The 7,543-nt window shown below is 35.1% G+C and overlaps 1 non-coding gene across 1 annotated transcript; it reads right to left on the bottom strand.

The window, feature by feature from the left end:
* Positions 1–937: 937 nt before the first annotated feature.
* LOC139846359 (small nucleolar RNA R71) lies at positions 938–1,044 on the bottom strand. The gene has a single exon (XR_011759072.1). It is a non-coding gene; the product is annotated as a small nucleolar RNA R71 (small nucleolar RNA).
* Positions 1,045–7,543: the final 6,499 nt, after the last annotated feature.

Genomic DNA, 7,543 nt, shown 5'->3' with positions numbered 1-7,543 from the left:
ACACCGCTCTCTTGGGACGAACTTAATAAGAATACTAACATTGAAGTGCTATAATAACCGGGTTCTAAGTGCTCGTTAGTTATGTGTGCTTATTTGTAGTGTTTGAATCAAAATTTAAAGGGTAAAAGATGTATATCACGAACCACATCAATACTTTCTTGGCGCCGCTGCCGGGGAGCGTTTAGCTTAGTTAGATATTTGGTTTAAACTTTTGATTATTTGATCCTTCCGTAGGGGTTTACCCTTACGAAAGTTACTTTTCGTGTTTTATATATTATTTTTGTTTGGAAAACCGCTTGTGTTTGTGTTGTGATTGAAGGATAGGTACCTTTGGTGTATGAAAACAAGGTCCCACAAGGATCAAGAGTTCACACATCCATTCTTCGATCCGGAAAAACACGTGCACAGGGTTTACAATCGTAGAGTAGCAAGGGTATTAAGGAGAAATTTTGAAGTTTTACCATTTTGTTTAGAAGACATGGATCCAAACGGTCAACCGATTCATAATGAAGAGGTTAATCCAATCAACAAAGGTAATCCGGTTGATCATGAGCTAATAAATGATCTAAACGACACGTCGATGTGGAACGCTAGATTGGTGGCACTAACGATGATAGCACCGGTTATTACAAAACCACCAATTGAAGCGGATAATTGGAAGATTAAGGGTAACTTTTTCACGTTGATCAAAGATACGTTCTTTCATAGGTTGATAGAAGAGAATCCGTTCGAACACATCCAACATTTTAATGATCTTTGTGATATCTACAAAAACAAGGATGTCACTGATGACACTTTTAAGTTAAGGGCATTCCCCTTTACACTTCAAGGAGAAGCAAAAGTTTGGCTAAGGAGCTTGCCTTCCGATTCCATAAGGACTTTTCAAGATTTAACAAATGAGTTTATCAATCACTTCTTCCTACCATCAAAAGTAGAATGACTTCGAATGGAGATTAATGGGTTCACTCAACAGGGTGATGAGAGTTTGTATGATGTATGGGTACGATTCAAGAAAATTTTAAGAGCTTGCCCACCGCACGGTTTGACGAAGAAGGAGTAAATCAATACGCTCTATCAGGGTACTAATGCTTTGACTAAGCAATATCTTGATTCTTCATCCGGTGGGGTATTTATGTATAAATCACCTAATGCAGCTAAAATTTTATTGGAAGACATATCGGTTAACACATATGAATGGGCACCTTCACCAAGAGATTTGACAAGGAAAAGTGTTGCACAAGTTGAGAGCGATAATGGGCAAGTGACTCTTGTAAGTTTGAACAATCAATTTTAAATGTATGGGAAAGAGTTGGAAAAGCTTCAACAATCGATAGTGGCGATGCAAGTAGGGTGTCAACAATGGGAGGGTCTACATCTCATGAAGAATTGTTCCTAAATTACTCAATGCAATCATGTAGATCTTGATGGCATTCCCATGAATTCGGATGCTCATGTAAATTATGTGAGTAATCAAAACTATCAACGGGGAGGAACATCAAACCAAAACTACGACAACCCTAATCAAAAACAAGTTTCATTCAACAACCAAAATAATACACCACCCGAATTCACAAACCAAAACCGAACCAAGGTTATAACAACAACTATAACCAAACCGAAACAACAACTTTCAATAACAAAACCAACAACCTTACAACAACCAACCTTATAACAACCAATCCAATTCGAATTATCAAAACAACCAAGGTTATAGTCAACCATAAAATAACCAAGGTTACAATCAACAACTTCAATAAAACATTCAACAAGCCTAACCTTCGAAGATTTTAGAAGAAATCATGAAAAATTATATCAAGAAGGTAGAATCGACCGAAGATTTTCTAATAAAAGAGAATGAGCTCTTGAAGCAACAAATATGATGAAATGTCCTGTTCTTATTGATTAAAAATGTTCCATATTAATTGATTTCGTTGCGAGATTTTGACCTCTATATGAGACGTTTTTCAAAGACTGCATTCATTTTTAAAACAAACCATAACCTTTATTTCATAAATAAAGGTTTAAAAAGCTTTACGTAGATTATCAAATAATGATAATCTAAAATATCCTGTTTACACACGACCATTACATAATGGTTTATAATACAAATATGTTACATCGAAATCAGTTCTTGAATGCAGTTTTTACACAATATCATACAAACATGGACTCCAAATCTTGTCCTTATTTTAGTATGCAACAACGGAAGCTCTTAGTATTCACCTGAGAATAAACATGCTTTAAACGTCAACAAAAATGTTGGTGAGTTATAGGTTTAACCTATATATATCAAATCGTAACAATAGACCAATTTTCACGTAGCTAAAATGAGAAAAATTATCCAATCTTGTTTTACCCATAACTTCTTCTTTTTAAATTCGTTTTGAGTGAATCAAATTGCTATGGTTTCATATTGAACTCTATTTTATGAATCTAAACAGAAAAAGTATATGTTTATAGTCAGAAAAATAAGTTACAAGTCGTTTTTGTAAAGGTAGTCATTTCAGTCGAAAGAACGACGTCTAGATGACCATTTTAGAAAACATACTTCCACTTTGAGTTTAACCATGATTTTTGGATATAGTTTCATATTCATAATAAAAATCATTTTCCCAGAATAACAACTTTTAAATCAAAGTTTATCATAGTTTTTAATTAACTAACCCAAAACAGCCCGCGGTGTTACTACGACGGCGTAAATCCGGTTTTACGGTGTTTTTCGTGTTTCCAGGTTTTAAATCATTAAGTTAGCATATCATATAGATATAGAACATGTGTTTAGTTGATTTTAAAAGTCAAGTTAGAAGTATTAACTTTTATTTGCGAACAAGTTTAGAATTAACTAAACTATGTTCTAGTGATTACAAGTTTAAACCTTCGAATAAGATAGCTTTATATGTACGAATCGAATGATGTTTTGAACATAATTACTACCTCAAGTTTTCTGGATAAAGCTACTGGAAATGAGAAAAATGGATCTAGCTTCAAAGGATCCTTGGATGGCTTGAAAGTTCTTGAAGCAGAATCATGACACGAAAACAGTTCAAGTAAGATTTTCACTCGAAAAGAAATTGAATCAAAGTTTGAATATGAGTATTACCTTGTATTAGAAAGATATCTTACTGTAAATAAGAAAGATTTCTTGAGGTTGGATGATCACTCTACAATATTGGAAGTAAGCTAGCAAACTTGGAAGTATTCTTGATTTTATGAAACTAGAACTTGTAGAATTTATGAAGAACACTTAGAACTTGAAGATAAAACTTGAGAGAGATCAATTAGATGAAGAAAATTGAAGAATTAAAGTGTTTGTAGGTGTTTTTGGTCATTGATGTATGGATTAGATATAAAGGATATGTAATTTTATTTTCATGTAAATAAGTCATGAATGATTACTCATATTTTTGTAATTTTATGAGATATTTCATGCTATTTGCCAAATGATGGTTCCCACATCTGTTAGGTGACTCACATGGGCTGCTAAGAGCTGATCATTGGAGTGTATATACCAATAGTACATACATCTAAAAGCTGTATATTGTACGAGTATGAATACGGGTGCATACGAGTAGAATTGTTGATGAAACTGAACGAGGATGTAATTGTAAGCATTTTTGTTAAGTAGAAGTATTTTGATAAGTTTCTTGAAGTCTTTCAAAAGTGTAAGAATACATATTAAAACACTACATGTATATACATTTTAACTGAGTCGTTAAGTCATCGTTAGTCGTTACATGTAAGTGTTGTTTTGAAACCTTTAGGTTAACGATCTTGTTAAATGCTGTTAACCCAATGTTTATAATATCAAATGAGATTTTAAATTATTATATTATCATGATATTATGATGTATGAATATCTCTTAATATGATATATATATATATATATATATACATTAAATGTCGTTACAACGATAATCGTTACATATATGTCTCGTTTCAAAATCATTAAGTTAGTAGTCTTGTTTTTACATATGTAGTTCATTATTAATATACTTAATGATATGTTTAATTATCATAATATCATGTTAACTATATATGTATCCATATATATGTCATCATATAGTTTTTATAAGTTTTAACGTTCGTGAATCACCGGTCAACTTGGGTGGTCAATTGTCTATATGAAACCTCTTTCAATTAATCAAGTCTTAACAAGTTTGATTGCTTAACATGTTGGAAACACTTAATCATGTAAATAACAATTTCATTTAATATATATATAAACATGGAAAAGTTCGGGTCACTACAGTACCTACCCGTTAAATAAATTTCGTCCCGAAATTTTAAGCAGTTGGAGGTGTTGACGTATCTTCTGGAAATAAATGCGGGTATTTCTTTTTCATCTGATCTTCTCATTCCCAGGTGAACTCGGGTCCTCTACGAGCATTCCATTGAACCTTAACAATTGGTATCTTGTTTTGCTTAAGTCTTTTAACCTCACGATCCATTATTTCGACGGGTTCTTCGATGAATTGAAGTTTTTCATTGATTTGGATTTCATCTAACGGAATAGTGAGATCTTCTTTAGTAAAACATTTCTTCAAATTCGAGACGTGGAAAGTGTTATGTACAGCCACGAGTTGTTGAGGTAACTCAAGTCGGTAAGCTACTGGTCCGACACGATCAATAATCTTGAATGATCCAATATACCTTGGATTTAATTTACCTCATTTCCCAAATCGAACAACGCCTTTCCAAGGTGTAACTTTAAGCATGACCATCTCTCCAATTTCAAATTCTATATCTTTTCTTTTAATGTCGGCGTAGCTCTTTTGTCAACTTTGGGCGGTTTTCAACCGTTGTTGAATTTGGATGATCTTCTCGGTAGTTTCTTGTATTATCTCCGGACCCGTAATCTGTCTATCCCCCACTTCACTCCAACAAATCGGAGACCTGCACTTTCTACCATAAAGTGCTTCAAACGGCGCCATCTCAATGCTTGAATGGTAGCTGTTGTTGTAGGAAAATTTTACTAACGGTAGATGTCGATCCCAACTGTTTCCGAAATCAATAACACATGCTCGTAGCATGTCTTCAAGCGTTTGTATCGTCCTTTCGCTCGGCCCATCAGTTTGTGGATGATAGGCAGTACTCATGTCTAGACGAATTCCTAATGCTTGCTGTAATGTCTGCCAGAATCTTGAAATAAATCTGCCATCCCTATCAGAGATATTAGAGATTGGTATTCCATGTCTGGAGATGACTTCCTTCAAATACAATCGTGCTAACTTCTCCATCTTGTCATCTTCTCTTATTGGCAGAAAGTGTGATAATTTGGTGAGACGATCAACTATTACACAAATAGTATCAAAACCACTAGCAGTCCTTGGCAATTTAGTGATGAAATCCATGGTAATGGTTTCCCATTTCCATTCCGGGATTTCGGGTTGTTGAAGTAGACCTGATGGTTTCTGATGCTTAGCTTTGACCTTAGAACACGTCAAACATTCTCCTACGTATTTAGCAACATCTGCTTTCATACCCGGCCACCAAAAATGTTTCTTGAGATCCTTGTACATCTTCCCCGTTCCAGGATGTATTAAGTATCTGGTTTTATGAGCTTCTCTAAGTACCATTTCTCTCATATCTCCAAATTTTGGTACCCAAATCCTTTCAGCCCTATACCGGGTTCTGTCTTCCCGAATATTAAGATGCCTCTCCGATCCTTTGGGTATTTCATCCTTTAAATTTCCCTCTTTTAAAACTCCTTGTTGCGCCTCCTTTATTTGAGTAGTAAGGTTATTGTGAATCATTATATTCATAGATTTTACTCCAATGGGTTCTCTGTCCTTCCTGCTCAAGGCGTCGGCTACTACATTTGCCTTCCCTAGGTGGTAATGAATTTCAAAGTCGTAATCATTCAACAATTCAATCCACCTATGCTGCCTCATATTCAGTTGTTTTTGATTAAATATGTGTTGAAGACTTTTGTGGTCGGTATATATAATACTTTTGACCCCATATAAGTAGTGCCTCCAAGTCTTTAATGCAAAAACAACCGCGCCTAATTCCAAATCACGTGTCGTATAATTTTGTTCGTGAATCTTCAATTGTCTAGACGCATAAGAAATTACTTTTGTTCGTTGCATTAATACACAACCGAGACCTTACTTTGAGGTGTCACAATATATCACAAAATCATCATTCCCTTCAGGTAATGACAATATAGGTGCCGTAGTTAACTTTTTCTTCAATAACTGAAACGCTTTCTCTTGTTCATTCTTCCATTCAAATTTCTTCCCTTTATGCGTTAATGCAGTCAAGGGTTTTGCTATTCTAGAAAAGTCTTGGATGAACCTTCTGTAGTAACCAGCTAGTCCTAAAAACTGGCGTATGTGTTTCGGAGTTTTCGAGGTTTCCCACTTTTCAACGGTTTCAATCTTTGCTGGATCCACCTGAATACCTTCTTTGTTCACTATGTGACCGAGGAATTGAACTTCTTCCAACCAAAATGCACACTTTGAAAACTTAGCGTACAGTTTTTCTTTCCTCAATACTTCTAGCACTTTTCTCAAATGTTCTTCATGCTCTTGATCATTCTTTGAGTAAATAAGTATGTCATCGATGAAAATAATGACAAACTTGTCAAGATATGGCCCACACACTCGGTTCATAAGGTCCATGAACACAGCTGGTGCGTTAGTCAATCCAAACGGCATAACCATAAACTCGTAATGACCATAACGCGTCCTAAAAGCAGTTTTTGGAATATCATCCTCCTTTACTCGCATTTGATGATATCCAGAACGTAAATCGATCTTCGAATAAACCGACGAGCCTTGTAGTTAATCAAATAAGTCATCAATTCTCGGCAGTGGATAACGGTTTTTGATGGTAAGTTTTTTCAACTCTATGTAGTCAATACACAACCTAAATGTACCATCCTTCTTCTTGACAAACAAAACAGGAGCTCCCCATGGTGACGTGCTTGGTCGAATGAAACCACGTTCTAATAGTTTTTACAGTTGGCTTTGCAGTTCTTTCATCTCGCTGGGTGCAAGTCTGTAAGGAGCACGAGCTATTGGTGCAGCTCCTGGTACAAGATCTATTTGAAATTCAACGGATCGATGTGGAGGTAGTCCCGGTAATTCTTTCAGAAATACATCGGGAAATTCTTTTGCGACGGGAATATCATTGATGCTCTTTTCTTCAGTTTGTACTTTCTCAACGTGTGCTAGAACAGCATAGCAACCTTTTCTTATTAGTTTTTGTGCCTTCAAATTACTAATAAGATGTAGCTTCATGTTGCCCTTTTCTCCGTACACCATTAAGGGTTTTCCTTCTTCTCGTACAATGCGAATTGCATTTTTATAACATACGATCTCTGCTTTCACCTTCTTCAGCCAGTCCATGCCAACTATTACATCAAAACTCCCTAACTCTACTGGTATCAAATCAATCTTAAATATTTCGCTACCCAGTTTAATTTCTCGATTCCGGCATATATAATCTGCTGAAATTAATTTACCGTTTGCTAATTCAAGTAAAAATTTACTATCCAACGGCGTCAATGGACAACTTAATTTAGCACAAAAATCTCTAC

The sequence above is a fragment of the Rutidosis leptorrhynchoides genome, chromosome 4 (assembly GCF_046630445.1).
Source record: "Rutidosis leptorrhynchoides isolate AG116_Rl617_1_P2 chromosome 4, CSIRO_AGI_Rlap_v1, whole genome shotgun sequence".
NCBI lineage: Eukaryota > Viridiplantae > Streptophyta > Magnoliopsida > Asterales > Asteraceae > Rutidosis > Rutidosis leptorrhynchoides.
This window is presented reverse-complemented; position numbering and strand designations above follow the sequence as displayed.